Source organism: Saimiri boliviensis, chromosome 6 (assembly GCF_048565385.1).
Source record: "Saimiri boliviensis isolate mSaiBol1 chromosome 6, mSaiBol1.pri, whole genome shotgun sequence".
NCBI classification, from domain to species: domain Eukaryota; kingdom Metazoa; phylum Chordata; class Mammalia; order Primates; family Cebidae; genus Saimiri; species Saimiri boliviensis.
Window position 1 is genome coordinate 66,769,097 of NC_133454.1, and position 15,268 is coordinate 66,784,364.

General features: G+C 44.9%; 1 protein-coding gene across 10 annotated transcripts in view; it reads left to right on the forward strand.

The window, feature by feature from the left end:
* Nucleotides 1–15,268, forward strand: part of NTM (neurotrimin) — a 969,594-nt gene that overhangs the window by 174,661 nt on the left and 779,665 nt on the right. Inside the window, exon 1 of one of the 10 annotated variants that reach the window (XM_074400883.1) lies at nucleotides 7,786–8,592. The exons of the other annotated variants lie outside the window; for them this stretch is intronic. The gene's annotated coding sequence lies outside the window, so the exon portion shown is untranslated. Of the gene's footprint in view, nucleotides 1–7,785; nucleotides 8,593–15,268 lie in introns of those variants that run through there. 10 annotated transcript variants of the gene reach the window in all.

Sequence of the window (15,268 nt, forward strand, 5' to 3'; positions counted from 1 at the left end):
GAGGGGTGTGGGCGAACGGGGTGGGAGTGGAGGGTGAGTAGTGGTCTATCACAGCTGCATCTCTGAGAAAATGGGCAATGTCAGCTTACAACTGGAATATCAAAAGAACTAAGCCCCAGAGTCAAACACGTAACTCACTTTGCCACATGCAGCTCAGCTTTTGAGGGGTGATACCTCTACTGCTGTCTAGAAATTCTGCATCAAGGTAACTGAAGAGAAAAACAGTTACCTGCCAATGAAACCTTGCCCCCTACAGCCTTCCATTAACACGTTCTGTTTAGTACTGACATACACAACCAAGAAGCTCCTTAAGGAACTTGCTGAGCCTTTTATACTGTGAGATTGTTCCCTTTGACCCCAGCCTCTTGAGAAATAGACACCATTCTATGCATGGAGATGCTTGGGTTGATGTGGGACTGGACCTAAGTTACCTTCTTTCCTTTGGAAGTTCTGTGTGCTTTTTTGGGAGCAGCACAGAGCCCCCATGGCCCTTCCTGTTGCTAACCCCTCCAGCTCAGACACTCTACACAGCCCTCCTCATACCTGACACCCTCATTCTTAAGATACAGAGACCTGCAAATATCCATACCTGTCCAGCAGCTCATTGTGATTCAGATTGTCAGGGAACTGAAGGGCAGACAGGGAGGCCTGTTTCCCAATCCTCAGGGTTTTATATAAAGATACTCCTGGTTTATGAGTCCAAAAGGTTCAGCCACCTCTCTTCTTTTTTCGTAGCACTACAAGTCTGTTTGGTTCTCAAGTAGTCAGGATTTCCCACCTTTTTGGTACCTGCACATTCTACTATTAAAACAGTTCTAAGGTGATCCCCTGAGAAGTTTAGACAATTGTTTGCTAATGGGGTCAGCAATGTCCTAGTAACCCAAGCAGTGTATGCCTTGGCCTGAAGAGTAGGGAGCTGGAAAGTTAACCAAGTGCTATCAGGATAGCTGCACATAAAGTCCATGTCATTGAGAGGATAGTGTCAGCTGGAGGAGAAGGGATGGCGTCCCCTGCCCTGGCTGGAGCTCTGCAAGTGGCTTCATGATGACTGAACAGGACTTGAGCCTGTGGGAGATGGAACATGGATTTCAGGTTTCTCCTGTACCATTCTACAGCATGCGACTCATGCTGACCTCAGAAAATGAAAAAAGAAAGAAAGAAAACAAAGATAAGCCAACGCAGCAAACCTTAGTAATTAGTGAATTTCAAAAATAGACATATGGACTTATTTTACCATGCTTCTGTGATGCTTGAATATTTTCTTCACGAAAGTCAAATTAAATATCCAATTGAAGGATTTATTATGAAATACCTGCAAGGAGGTTTTAAAAGAAAGAACAAGCAGGAAGTTCGCGTTTGGTTACTTCCCATGGTCGGCATGTTTTGCAGCTGACTTGGACTTCTCCAGCCTCCAGGTCTGCACATTTCCAGCCATGTGCCCAAGGCCTGGTCTAAAACTCTTCTTTTTGTTCTCTTTAGTAAAACATATGGCTATTCCAAACAGTATTTATCGTGTTACACACAAAAAAACTTATCAACTACTGCTGGTATTTCGATCGAGTGTTTCTTGTCAGTTCTTTGATAAGTGATTAACCAGCTGTCTTTTTACTTTTAAGAATATGCTTTGCTTCTCCATTCCTTTTTTCTTATTCACATCCTTAATGCCTGTCAGGAAAAACATATTCACCACACAGTCTCAGATTTATTAGATAAATTCCTGATCCTTAAGAATTTTGTGTTTAAAATAGAGGCAACAAGAGATCGAGACCATCCTGGCCAACATGGTGAAACCCGTCTCTACTAAAAATACAAAAAAAAAAAAAAATTAGCTGGGCGTGGTGGTGCGTGCCTGTAGTCCCAGCTTCTCGGGAGGCTGAGGCAGGGGAATGGCTTGAACCCGGGAGGCAGAGGTTGAAGTGAGCCGAGGTCGTGCCACTGCACTCCAGCCCGGTGCCTGGTGATGAAGTGAGACTCTGTCTCAAAAAAAAAAAAAAAAAAAAAAAAGAGGCAAAACACATAATATCTCAGTTTCAAAGGTCATTATACCTGAGTTCTATATGAGTCAAAATATAGGCTAAGATGCTGTAGTCAGACCACTCCCCAAATGGTGGCTTAATTAAGGTGGAAATTTATTTATCTTTCAGGTAGGGATCTAGGACTATGGAGCAACCCCAACAGCCATAGCTGTAACTCTAGCTCCAGTGGCCGCTTCGGCGCTTACCATGGCATCTATGACCCAAACAACAGGGAGGAATAGGGAACGTGAGAGGCACGCATTCGTTCCTTCTTAAGACTTGATCTGAAAATGTAAACATCCCTTCTGGTCTCATCCCATGCTCCACCGAACTGCAAAGGTGGCTGGGAAATGCAGTCTCTACCATGAAAAAAGGGAGGGATATTGGTGAGAGCTAGACTTGTCTGGCACAACCAGCTAGTGACAGATCAGAACTCAGATTCAACTGTTTTGACTCTGCATGCGATGCTATTTAAAACAGATACCAGCAATGTAAAAAATGGTTTGTTCCCAAAGACAAATGAGCACAACGGCCGCCCCACATGTCTTCAGGAGATTCTGCAGGTGGAAGTTTTGAACCAATCCTTTGAAGTAACTGGTCTTTGCAACTCACAGACAGAAGTGACTCTCCCTATTCAGTCGCACGTTTTGCTAGGCTTTATCTTTCATGGAAGGCTAGGAGGTTTTCCAGCTTTCTACATGGAAGACCCTAGTTTTTTCTCACTTTGAGATTGCAGAGATAGCTACATGAACATAGATCCCTATAGCTGTAAATGCAGTCAGAGAAATTTTTATTCAAAAATACATTATACAAGGTCATGGCCAGAATATATGTTCCAACATGCCATCAATTCTCTAGTAATCATATGCTCTTTAAAAAAAAAAATCAATACCATGAGGTCAGCTGCAGTATAACGCACAAGGAAGAGAACCTTTTGTGGAATTTATTTTCCATTAGATTTTTGTCCAATGCTCTAAATTCCAGAAGTGATCAGCTTCCTGGATGTATGCTTTATTCATTCTGCCTACTCCTGCTTTCCTCCTTTCTTCCAGTCACATCTTTTGAATATGAAAAAGCTATATTCAAAGCTTAATGTATTCTTCCTGAAAAACCTTTAGGGCCATCTCAATAAGCACAACCATTTCTTATTTAATAAACAATCGCTGTCTCATTAAATGTAAATTAGTTCTTTATCCTTAGCTGTATTTGTTGAATCTATTACTTACTGTGTTTACCAATTTTGTTTCCTTTGGCTCCAAAGCTTTCTATAAACTACTCATAAATATGAAATTGAAAGGAAGGCCCCTTCTCCGTGTGGAAGCACCTGCACAAGCTGCTTTGAGCAGCCCTCTCCTTCAAGCCAGCTCTGTCTTTCCTGTACCCCCAGGCTGACCACCCTTGCCACCTGGACGTAGCCCAGAAAGATTTCGGGTGACATGCAAGGCCACTCTGGACCTTCATCTCTCAGAAAAGCCAGTATCCACCTCCCTAGTTCTCTGTTGCAGAAGTCAGAGGTGGCTGCAGGTGCAATCTGGAGGGAACAAGTGCCATCAGGCTCTTACCGAGGAGAAATGAGTTATTTCAGTGGCGGCAGCATTTGGCGCTTCCATTCACTGGGCAACAACATGTCCAAGTTTCCTGGCTTAGAAGGGCACAGTGTAAGGCCCATCTGTTCCAGCAGGCTTTCCCTGATTAGATAAGATGCTTGGCAAACAGAATCCCAGATAATGGATATTTGAATATTTTTGTAATTTCCAGGCTTGTGCCTAACAGCTTAGCAGTTGGCCCTATGTTTAAAGAAAATGGGTAATAATCATGACTAATGTGGCAATTTCCATTCAAAAATTTCCAATGGTGCTTAATTAAATCTTCCAATAACATTTGGAAACAAAAGTTCCCCAATCCATTCTATCCACGAAGAAGAAAGAGTGAAAGGATAGTGGGTGGACCCTTGAGACACTCCCTGTGACCAGACTCAACCGAGGCATAAAAACTGTGGCCATTCACTTAGTTACAGGTCCTAGAGCAGGCGTCCCCAAACGTTTTACACAGGGGGCCAGTTCACTGTCCCTCAGACCCTTGGAGGGCCGCCACATACTGTGCTCCTCTCACTGACCACCAATGAAAGAGGTGCCCCTTCCTAAAGTGCGGCGGGGGGCCAGATAAATGGCCTCAGGGGGCTGCATGCGGCCCTCGGGCCGTAGTTTGGGGACGCCTGTCCTAGAGGATCTCCTATAACCCAGCCCTTTACATGGAATTGGTCTATTTTCATTCCTTCAGTTCCCGCTGGGGGCCAGACAGGAGCTGAAGTGAGAGAACAATTTGTCAGTATCCCAGCTAGACTGTCATTCCCACCAAACAGAGACACCATTACTGTATTGTCCCATACTTTTCCTTCCTGGCCCAAGAAAGCCTCTTCTTTTTTTTTTTTTAAACCCTTCATCATAATTTTTCATCTTCTTCACCTCCTTTTGTCTCCTTTTCCCCACCTGTGAAATCAGGCAAACAGGATTCACCCTTTACCCACTAGGGATGTTGGAAGATTGATAACATGTCAAGAAAAAGACTGGATTTATTAGAATTTCACAATGTCCTATTTAAAGAGACGAGTCCACTGAATAAAAAAATTTGGAAACCACTCTCCTTTATTTTATTTTTGTAAGTCATTTTTCTCTCTGTTATTACTATTTTGTATTGTTTTAAAAGATCTTTTGGTCTGGTTCTACTGCAATTCCAAGTGCTTTATAAGGGTCCCAAATGGTGCTGGAAAGCAGACCACGTGCTGTGTCAGGGCAAGGAGGAGGAGGTTGCAGTGAGTCAGGCCTGGGGACCGACAGCCCTGTCACGCTGACTTATGATGGATGAGGGAAAAGCCTATTTCTCATCCGCAGTGGGGGAGGTGAAGTGTAAAGAAAGATGCTCCAGGAGTCTCTGGGAGATTCATCTTGCAGCAGATAAACTCTAGAAGTTACAGAGTTGTGGGGGGAAAGAGGAAAAATTGAAGAACCAAATTCATTATGTGAAGTATAATCTCACGAGGAAATATCAAAATATGTCAGCAGCACCCAAGATGGGAAGGTGGGGAGAGGGTGGGGAATTCGCTGACGGTGTTTGTCAGCTGCTAAGCCAGGCGTGGAGGGAAGAGGCCCTGGGTTCCATGCTCTCCTGCAAACAGCCTTCCCCACCAAATTCCCAAGGAGGCCCGGCAGAGCCCAGGGCATGTCATGATGGATGAAGCCAGGAGATTCAGCCCGCACACAGGAGACCTCTTTGAAGGGCCTCTTCCGCTGTCTGAAATTCACCTTCCCTACCTTTCCTTCATGTTTCTTAAATTTATGCTCTGCAGAAGACTAACACAGAGGTTAGATACGGATAAGTAATCCCATTAACAGTGGTACAGGGTGCTTCCTTTCTGGAACATTTTGTAATTATGTCTTCCCTTCCCACTTCCTATTCATTTCTAAATTTTAGCAGAGCTCTACCTAGTGACAAACAGCTGGAACCTTGCAAGTGAAAATAGTTTGGGGAGCCATTTCCTGTCCCTTTAAAGATGCTTAGTGGACTGGAATTCTCTGAGTCCTGCATATGCATTCTGTCTGCAGACCTGGGCCCTCCATGGCCCCAGGGGGAGAAGATGCAGAAAGCTGCTCTCTGGGCATGGGGCGGGTTCTGTCATTTCAGTCTCCATCCCGCTTCTCATTCCCAGAGCGACCTTGGGCAAATCACTTTCACCTCCTTGAGACTCAGTTTCCACATCTGGAAAGCTGAGATAATAGCTACCTGCCTCCTGAGGGGACCCGCAAGGCTTAATTAATTAATGTTTGGCAAAGCTTCCTAGACCTTTGCTTGAAAGGATCCATGCAAGTGCAAATTATTATTATTATATCACTGGAGCCTTAGCTCCAATTTTGCTTCTGAGGCTAATGATTATTTCTTTTCGGAAGGAAAATATTAATTTTAACTCCAAGTAATTTATCGGGTAGTGGGGAAAAAAATTACCATTTGTCAAGGACAGCACTCTCTAAATGGAAGTTCCAGCAGCCCCTCTCTGGGAAAGATCGCAAGAAAAATCGTCCTATTTTACCATCTTCCCTCAGCATCTTCTCTGCAATGCTCCTCCTTGCTTCCTTGCCTTCACTTCCTTCCCACCCGGTTGTGGGTGTTGGCCTGGGCGGGCCAGGGCAGACCTTGGCTGAAATTACTTTCTATTCTTCCTTGGACAGCTCCAGACACTGCCTTTGGCTTCGCAAAGAAACCAAATACCACATATTTTTAAGAAACAAAACTTACTACAATACCTTTGGATAGATTTCAAGTAACTAGGCACCCTCTCTGTTAGAAGTTTCAAAGTAATTTACTGTGTCAAATGAACCCCCTCCCCCAAGACAGTGGCCCATGCTTCCTATGGGGATAAAAATAGTGCAAGACATTGGTGGTCATTTTCTCCCTTTTGGTTTTCTGTCCATGAGGCTTAATGAATGGCCTGGCTCTCCAAGCTAGGCTGACAGCCGCCCCTAGAGCAAAGCACCTCTGCTTTTCCCTTGCTGTTTTTAAAACAGCCTGCAAGTGCTTCTGTGGCTGCATCACCAAAGAGAGATCTGACTGTGCTCCCCAGGCTTTGCCCTGGTCCTGCAACCTCAGACCACAAAGAAAGCAAAATTAGCCTTTGCTTCACTAGGAACACTGTAATCGCTTATCAGCCTCAGCTGTAGAAGCAGACATTTTGTGCAAGACTTTCTCTGTCAATGGTTTATGCCCCTTGATTCCTGCATGTTCTTTTGGAATTAGACAGTCAGTATCGACTCCATTTTATTAAGGGAGGAAGTGACTAACCAAGGGGTCCTTTTTACTCCCTCTTTCTTCCATCCTGGTGCAGAGAGTCCCTATGCCACCCTACTTATTTATGCCACCTTATTTATTTGTCTGTTTATTTTTAAGAAAAGGAAAACTATTTCTCATAATTCTGGAGGCTGGAATCTGAGATCAGAGTGCCAACATGGCCTTGTTTTGGTGAGGACTCCTTTCCTGGCTTACAGATGGCCACCTTCCCACTGTGTGCTCACATAGTAGAGTTGGTGGGGGGGAGAGAGAGAGAGAGAGAGAGAGAGAGAGAGAGAGAACATCTCTGGTGTCTCTATTTCAATTTTTTTTATTACTTTTACAGCTTTTTGGAGGTATTGTTGATATACAAAAAACGGCACATAATTACTGTATACAATATAGTGAGTTTGGACATATGTGTCTACTCATGTTATCATCACTGCCATCGAGATAATAAATATCTCCATCACCTAGAAGAGTTTCCTCGTGTCCATTCCTTTTTTTATTTTAAATTAAAAAAAAAAAATTCTTTTGCGACAGAGTCTCACTCTTGTTGTCCAGACTGGAATGCAATGGTGTGATCTCGGCTCACTGTAACCTCAGCCTCCTAGGTTCAAGTGATTCTCCTGCCTCGGTCTCCAGAGTAGCTGGGATTACAGGCACCCACCACCATACCTGGCTAATTTTTTGTGTTTTTAGTAGAGATGGGGTTTCATTATGTTAGCCAGGCTAGTCTCAAACTCCTGATCTCAGGCGATCTGCCTGCCTTGGCCTCCCAAAGTGCTAGGATTACAGGTGAGGGTCACCGCGTCCGGCCAAATTTTAATTTCTTACAGCAAGAACACGTACCATGAGATCTAACCCCTTAACAATTGTGACTTTAATACTCATTTTTCTCTTTGAGCCTTCTTCAGACATTCCTCCCTTCAAGAATATTCTTACAACTCGCATCCTCAGACATGCGCACACACACACACACACACACACACACACACACACACACACTCCTTTCTTCTGTACGTGAAGCCCTTCATTTCCTCTAGGTCCGCCATGCGTGCACTGCCCAGGCCACAGAACCCTTTCCCTTGCTGTGCTTCTAGTACCTGTCACCTACACCACCACGGGGCATGGCCTGGGATGACACATTCCTTCTTCGGTCCTTCTCACATCTCAGATGCTCACGGTCACCCGACCATGAGAAGGACAGCACTTCTTAGGGAGCTGCAGACACCCCGACACTGCATGCTGGCCGTCTGCTCACCCCAGCACTGTCCCACGTGAACACGGGCAGCAGCCCGCTTCCCGCAACTGACCCCTCACTTCCTCCCCAGGGGCCTCCTGCCTCTCTGTCCACCTCTAGCCTCAACCAAACAACATCAGTAGCTTCCTAAACACTTTGTGCCTCATTCTCTGTGCCCTTATCCACGCCTGTCTCTCTGCCTGGCATGGCATGAACTCCTCTTTCTGTCCAGAAAAATCCAACCAATATTGTTGGCCCTGATGGAGCTTCTCCTCACGAGGTTTCTGGGTCTCTTCCTGCCTCCCTCCTGCCTCCAAGGCGGTGAGAACGAGGTTGGCTCTGTTCTCGTGCCATCACCACGCCTCGCACACAGCTCGGTTGTTGGCATTCTCCGTGCTGGGCTGAACGTCTTTGTTGCCATTGCTCCTTCTCCTTCTAGCCGCGGGACATTGTGAGAGCGGCGTCTGGACTTTGTAGGGTACTCAATAAATACTGGATGCATAACTGAGTGAGCAAGTAAGTGCCTTTATGTTCTTCATTTTTAGTGCAAAAATGAATCCTACATTTGACTCATTTTGCAGTTGTGCTAGAAAGATGTCTGAGAGATCTGTAAAGGGCCCTGAGACCCTGTGGGGACTCTGCCCCGTGACTTCTGGCCTCCGTGGGCCAGGTGCACCTCACTGGAGTCATGTAGAGCCCACGTGACTTCAGCACAATCATGTAATTTAGTTGCCTATCTTTTGCCTAGCATTCTCAAGGGAGAATCATGGTCCTTCTGCAGACCCATCCACACAGTCAGAAAGTCCTACTTCTGTCCTACCTGAAGTCCTATCAGCCCGAAGCTAGAAAACACTGGGTTTTGGAAGAGGATGAGTGATCTGTGTACACATCAAGCCTGAAGTGGTTAGGAATGAAAATGTGATGTCGATGTGAGATGATGTTATTAGAAACCTGTTAAATGGACTCCCGGCGTGCGCTCTTAACATCTCTCCCTTCAAGAGAAGTGCCCCACACCAGGTCTCATTTTGCACAGTCAATATAATCCTGATAAGACCTATCACAGCGCTTCTGGTGCTGGAAGAAATTAAACATTTAGGGGACTCCTCCAGCGCCACACTGATTGAGCTCAAATGATGCTGCTAAATTGACAGATGCATTTGTCTGCTCTTGCTAGCTAGTAAGTCTCCCTTGCAGAATGTACAAATTCCTTAACAACAAGGAGATAAAAACAAATCAGGAACTCCTTTGTGCTACCTTTATGCTGCTTTCTCCAGGAAGGAGTCTCCCTGTGCTGACCACTTTGTGTGTGTGTGTGTGTGTGTGTGTGTGTGTGTGTGTCTGGATGCGCATATGTGTGTGTGCATGTGTGTGTGTGCCTTTGTGTGTGCGCGCGTGCTAGATGCAGGGGCATGCAGCAGGAGAGCCAAACTGCTGTTCAACTCATCATCCACGCAGTGTGAGTCTCGAGCCTTCCAAGGCTGACCCTCTTTCCCGGCCATTCTGTTAATTGAGGCAACCGTGCCAACTCCTGAAATGCAAGGACAGTCCTGTCAGCAGGGGAAGGCACCTTGCACCTCTTAGCCGAATGCAGCACAACTTTAAACCGATTAATAAAACTCTTAAAAGGATAATATTGTTGGGCAAAGTGCTAAGGTTTCCTGCTCTCGCTCGGGTTGTATTTTTATTAAGCTGTAAGCCTTGTTCTGAAAAAGAGAGAGGGAGAAGAGGGAGTGGGAAAGAGACAGAGACTTTTATAGCCTGCAGCCTCTTGTTTGCAGATTATTTTCCAAAGATGCTCAGTAGAATATCAATTGCCTGTGATTAGAAGTCCTGCCAGGTACTACCTTGAGCAGAAGAGGCTTTAGAAGTGAAAGCAGTGCCTCAGAGAAGCCATACATTTTAGTCTTGAAAAAAACTCTCAGTTGAAATTTGACCCTCAAGGTGGTCAGAGCTAGGATGTGGGGGTGGGGCTTGGAGGATGTGTGCAAGCTGGGAGATGGGCAGGTTTGGAAGCTCCCATTCTGTTTTACCTAAAAAGCATGTCATTTCCTCATCACCGGAATGACCCTGTGGGGGACTGGGGAGGAGAGGGACTGGGAGAGGCTTGGTGGGAAACCTAAAAAAAGCACTAGAGGCCAGGCATGGTGGCTCACACTTGTAATCCCAGCACTGAGGGAGGCCGAGGCAGATCACTTGAGGTTAGAAATTCGAGACCAGCCTGGCCAACATGGCGAAACCCCATCTCTACTAAAAATACAAAAATTAGTCAAGCATGGTGACACACGCCTGTGATCCCAGCTACTTTGTCCTGAGATAGGACAATCGCTTGCACCTGGGAGGTGGAGGTTGGCAGTGAGCTGAGATTGTACCACTGTACTCCGGCTTGGTTGACAGATTTTTTTAGTATATCTATAGAATTTTGTATCTATTACTGCAATCAACTTTAGTACGTTTTCATTATCCCCAAAAGAAACCCTGAACCACTTAGGCATCTACTCCTAAATCCTAATTTTTTTTTATGAGTTAAATATACTTTAACAAAGATAAGGTATTTAAAATATAATTATGACAATTTAAAAAATCTTATGAATACAGAAGGAAAAAGAGCCAGTAAACAACAAAATAAAAACAAACAAACAAACAATAAATGAAATAAGAATAAAATCTTCTCAAGTTCTAGACAGTCTATTCATTTCTCAACAGCCATAGGAGGAAAATCCTCTGTGTTTCAGTGGTAAGGAAAGTAAGTTTAATTTGCCCAAATTATTAGGAATTATTCATAAATGAACTAGCCTCCAATCATAAACAGTGAAAAAAAGGTATGTGGCAGCCGGGCACGGTGGCTCAAGCCTGTAATCCCAGCACTTTGGGAGGCTGAGGTGGGTGGATCATGAAGTCAAGAGATCGAGACCATCCTGGTCAACATGGTGAAACCCTGTCTCTACTAAAAATACAAAAAATTAGCTGGGCATGGTGGCACGTGCCTGGAATCCCAGCTACTCAAGAGGCTGAGGCAGGAGAACTGCCTGAACCCAGGAGGCGGAGGTTGCGGTGAGCCGAGATGGCGCCATTGCACTCCAGCCTGGGTAACAAGAGCGAAACTCCGTCTCAAAAAAAAAAACGTATGTGGCAAAAGTGGCTGGCATCTCTAGAGCACCAAGCAAATACGGGGCTCAGTCCTGGACGATCCCTCATTAAATCTTCACAGCCCTCTTGCAAGACAATGAATATTAGATTCATTCTACAAAGAAAGAAACTCAGTGATCTGTTCATCTTCACTTGATATGGGGTCTTCATTTTACAAGTGGGGAAACTAAGGCTTGGAGAAGCTAAGCTCTTTGCCCAAAGTCAGATAGCAAATGCCAGAAGTAAGATTCTAGCCCAGAAAGCAAGAATGAGAAATTCTCCTAGTCTTGTATGATGTCACAGCAACTGCCCCTCAAGAGACCCTTGTATAGTTTCGATTGGTCTCAAGAGAGTAGTCTTGCCCCAGGGCAGGCTGTACCCACACTTCTCATGGGAGTCTTTCAACACCCCTGAGACAATCCAACATGGCAGGAGATGTCTTCTGCACATATCGGGCTTGTAATCCACAGCCTAGTTCCACTCACCTCTCTGATGTTTCCTCATTCCACCACGGACAGTTGAGTGTTGACCACCAGGACACAGTCGAAGTCAGCCTTGCTAATTAGAATATGAGGGGGCCTTAGTAATGTTGGGGAGAATTACAAATATATCAGTTCACATTACTGAGCTTGTTCCAGCTGGATACTTAGTAGCACCCAGGTACTCTCTCTCTCTTTTTCAACAGCTTTATGGGGATACAATTCTATAACACATCATTCATTCACCTGTTAAAGTATCCACACACTTGGCTTTTAGTATATCTATAGAATTTTGTATCTATTACTGCAATCAACTTTAGAATGTTTTCATTATCCCCAAAAGAAACCCTGAACTGCTTAGGCATCTACTCCTAAATCCTGCCATTGCTCCAGTCCTAGACAACCCCTAATCTGCTTTCTTTTTTTGTTTGCTTGTTTGGGTTTCAGGTTTTCGTGCCCCCGCCCTTTTTTTTTTTTTTTTTTTAACAGAGTTTTGCTCTTGTCTCCCAAGCTGGAGTGCAATGGCATGATCTCAGCTCACTGCAACCTCTGATTCCTGGGTTCAAGTGATTCTCCTGCCTCAGCCAACTGAGTAGCTGGGATTACAGGCACCCAACACCATGCCTGGCTAACTTTAGTATTTTTTAGTAGAGACGGGGTTTCACCATGTTGACCAGGCTGGTCTCAAACACCTTACCTTAGGTGATCCACCCGCCTCGCCTTCCAAAGTACTGGGATTACAGGCGTAAGCCACCATACCTGGCTCCCAATCTGCTTTCTGTCTCTGTGAATGTGCCTATTCTGGACATTTCACATGTCTTTAAATGACATTTCTTATTCCTACTTATACACTCAGGTTTTTCTTTATCTTACTTTTCTTTTTTCTTCTCTCTCTCTTTTTTTTGAGACAGGGTTTTATTCTGTTGTCCAGCCTGGACTGCAGTTGCATGATCACAGCTCACAGCATCCTCGAACTCCTGGGCTCAAGCAATCTTCCCTCCTCAGCCACCTGAGTAGCTGGGACTACAGGTGCCCATCACTATGCCTGGCTAACTTTTAAAAAGTATTTTTGTTAACATGAGTCTTGCTATATTGCCCAAGCTGGTCTCAAACTCTTGGCCTCAAGCAATTCTCCCACCACAGAGTTCCAAAGCTCTGGGATAATAGGCATAAGCCACAATGTCTGGCTTCTATTTCACTTTTCTAGAAGGCCTGGGCCTTCTTGACCCAGGCTGCATGCTCACATTTTCTAGCCTCAGAATTGTCTCTTTAGAAAGGGCCGAGGTTCTGCCGTGGCCTCTGGCCACTCAGGGAAGCTCCTAGGATCTTTTCTTTTTCTTTTAATTCCTGCATTCCTCCCAGATATCATTTATTTTGTCTGCATCAGTCTTCCTTTTTCTCTTATCTTTGCTCTCAAGACCAAGTCTGTGCTCCCGTAACTGAAAACTGCACAGAATGACTCAAAGCTTATTGAAAAGGCAGATTCTTGCATTTCAGGCTCAGAGGCCTTCACTTAGTTCAGGGGAAACAGCATTTTTTGTAAGGCCCCCAGGAAGTTTTGAAGTGGGTGATCCTCCGATTTTGCTTTGTAAAGCTCTAACTGTCCTCTAGTAATACTCCTCGCCCAGGTTTCCGGGACATTCTCTATTCCTTGGTTCTAGCTCTGGCCTAGAATTCATTCACAAATCCTAAAAATTTCTAAAACCCAGAAGCAATAAACGAACCTTGAAAGAGATGCCTTTAGAACATATTAAAAGGAGTGACTTAGTAGATCACAAATTTGTGGAGTGTTTACCCATAGGAAATTGTGTAGGCTATAATAATAATTTTAAAATAATAAACATTATTCAGTAAACAGAATTGCCTATTACCTGCCAGGCACTGCAGACTCAGAAATGAACAAGAATCACACACCCCTGGCTCTCCACAGGGAACAGAGTGGCAGAGAAGACAGCCATGGAAGAGGTGATTAAGGCAGCATAGCACTGCAGAGTGGTAGTTAAGAGAAATGGCTTTCAAACCAAATGTACTGAATCCCAGTTCTGCTGTGTGGCCTCGGGCAAGTCACTTGGCTGCTCTGTGCCTCAAATTATTGATTTGAAAAAGGGATAATAGTGATTCCTCATGGGGTTGGTTTGAAAAGTGCTTTGAACAATGAGGTGCTCAGAAGTATTAACTATCAGGTAACTAACCATATTTTTTATAAATGCTGGAGGTGAGGAGTGGAAGTGGAGTTAGTAGCTTGGCAGGGGTTGCTCACTTGGTCTGAAAAATTCTGATGAAGTGACATTGCAGTGGCTCCAAGCACCACACTTGATGATTTACATATGTTAACATGAATCCCCCAAATCCTGTAGAGTAGATATCATGCCTATGTTAATTGTCCCAGGAGAAAACTGAGCTTTCCAGAAAGTTTGAGCATCTTGCCCAAGGTCATAGAGCTGGAAATGCCACCTCAGCTCCCAGGCAAGCTCTTAGCATGACAGGCCAGCAAAGGTGCCACTCTGGGAGAAAAGCTCCCTTATTAGTTATCGGAGGAAACCAACATATTTAAAAATAACTGTGCTCTCTCACATGCTGCCTTTTGGTACTAGTCAAAGGAGAATGCTGGACTGGAAAACATTGTGTTTAGGGAGGCAGATATTCTATCCTTCTGTTTATGTTCTTTGTTAAAGACACACTGTAAAAAGACAAAAGAGATTCCGGATTCCCTTCTCTGAAACAGATCCCACAGCACAGAAGGCTGCAGTCTGAATCCTGTACTATTTAATTAAGGCAATACAGGACTCATCCTTTCAGAACTAGGTCACAAATGTGCCTCAGTGCAGAGACTCCTTTTTGGTAATATGGGCTTTGGGAGGAGGAGAGCGCATATGAAAAAAGTGAAATCTATCTTCCAACATACCAGCTTTCTGTCTTGAAGAGGGTACAGTGGGCTAGGCAAACAATTTAAAACAACAACAACAGCAATCTGAGACCCTGGTTGGGCCAGTTTAAAAGACATTGGGCCAATATCCAGATATTTCATAAACTCCCATTGAAATGTTCAAAAACGCACACATCAGGTCAAACCCACAGTGCTCTGGCTGGCAGGTCAGTGGGCAGCCGGGTGACCTCTGGCATGCAGAGAGGACATAGGTACATGCAGGGCAGCCTCTCTCTTTCAGAAAGGATACCGTTGGCCCCAGCGCTTCCTAGGGAGGCCACGAGGTCAGACAATCAGAGGTGCCCTGTTGTACAAGGGGAGCCTGGCTAACAAGGTCACAGTGATCTGTCCCAAGATTCCCATCCCAGAACCCAGGATCCTTCTGGTACACTGAACAGTTGAAGACATTTGCCCCCTAAGGACACTCATAGGCATTATTCTTCTCCAGAATGATAAGAACCAAAGCTGGATGGTCCCTGATTCCCGTCCCAACCTTCCCATCCAGGCTGGATGTCACCATTTCCCCCACCCCTGCCTCCTTCCCTTTGTCTTCCTTTACCTGGCTATGCCTTTTGATCTTTGGTGTGACCAATTTCAGCTGCCACTAATGTTCATGTAGAGCATGTTTCTCTTTCCCTTGGATGACTGTGCGAGCAATGAA